Genomic DNA, 1,289 nt, shown 5'->3' on the forward strand with positions numbered 1-1,289 from the left:
CATGTTGTCTGATGACAGTGTCTAACTGCTTCTCCTGAAGTAAATTCTGTAACAGATTATAAATAAAAATGTCGTTATTGGTTGTTGCTTTTCTTTATTCGGACCCTGCTGATTTTTAATTGGTTACCCCAGGTATAACAGGTGCTTTTTCAAAAACCAAACAACACAGCAGAAGAATAACATCATTTCGGCATCAGTAAAGTACAGAACGACTCACTCCTTTGTGTCACAGCCCATGTTGTCCTGAATCCTGACTCTGGTCACATCTCTGAGGTAATGACCTGACAGCACAGCATGATTTCTGCCATAGAAAGACACAACGCTGGGAGAAACGGAGGAGATCTCTGGTTTCTAAGGGAAACACAGAAAATACAGCTGTTACTCATTATATATCACTAATATTCAAAGTTTATAAAGTGAGCACATAGATCAGCAATAATTAGAACTCACAAAAAAGTTTTTCCCAAACTCCATGTTTTCACAAATGCTTTCCTTGAGGAAGAAAGAGGTGAAAAAAATTCATAATCCTGTGAGGCTGTTATTAGTCCAGTTTAATAAATTCAAGATTAAAAAGTATGAAAAAGGTTCATTTAAAAAATGTGGTGTTTAAAATGCACTATCTGAGGAGAAACATACAAAATGTGACTCTATGTTTAGTTTAACCAAGCATTCATAAATTGTTCATCAATACCTTCTGGATTGGATCACTGCCCCAGGAGCAGCGGTTCTGTCTCCATCCACAGCCGGCTCTGATACATCGCTGACACCTGAAGAGAAAACGGTCACAGAAGTAAAACATTATAATACATTATTTTAGAAATACCAAGGTTCGAACACTCAGTCAGTGATTATATTGTTCTGGTGAAAGACGCACTGATCCAGTTCATTGAGTGAAGAATGAAGCTTCTCAGACCGTTTCTTTTTAGGTGCAGCAGGAAGCAGATTAATTTACCAACCAGTCATTGTCAGATTTAAATACCCGCTCTAACATCTGTTTTTAGGGAAATACTGAAGTTAAATTAAATAGTTTGATTGTGGGATTATATCAGATGTAATTGTGATTTGTGTTTTTTTCTTGAATGTTAGTAAGGTTAAATATTAAAGTGTGCCGGTTTTTCTTGCTAAATAATGGTGATCAGTGAGAAGCTATTGTTCCATTCTTTATGCTGAGATGTAGGGAAAGGAAGGAGGTTTGAAAAGGAATTTCCTCACTAGGTTAAATAAGGGGGAAACATAGATAAACAGGTCCTTATTGTGTTTAAGATCCTCAAGTCCTGTCTCTGGTGTGA

General features: G+C 36.7%; 1 long non-coding RNA gene across 1 annotated transcript; it reads right to left on the reverse strand.

The window, feature by feature from the left end:
• Nucleotides 1–219: 219 nt before the first annotated feature.
• LOC107103968 lies at nucleotides 220–767 on the reverse strand. The gene is made up of 3 exons (XR_001482215.1): nucleotides 692–767; nucleotides 451–492; nucleotides 220–351 (listed from the first exon to the last, which is right to left on the reverse strand). It is a non-coding gene; the product is annotated as an uncharacterized LOC107103968 (long non-coding RNA).
• Between the last annotated feature and the right edge of the window lie 522 nt (nucleotides 768–1,289).

This window comes from Cyprinodon variegatus, unplaced genomic scaffold (genome assembly GCF_000732505.1).
Source record: "Cyprinodon variegatus isolate N-32 unplaced genomic scaffold, C_variegatus-1.0 Scaffold1578, whole genome shotgun sequence".
Classification (NCBI taxonomy): Eukaryota; Metazoa; Chordata; class Actinopteri; order Cyprinodontiformes; family Cyprinodontidae; genus Cyprinodon; species Cyprinodon variegatus.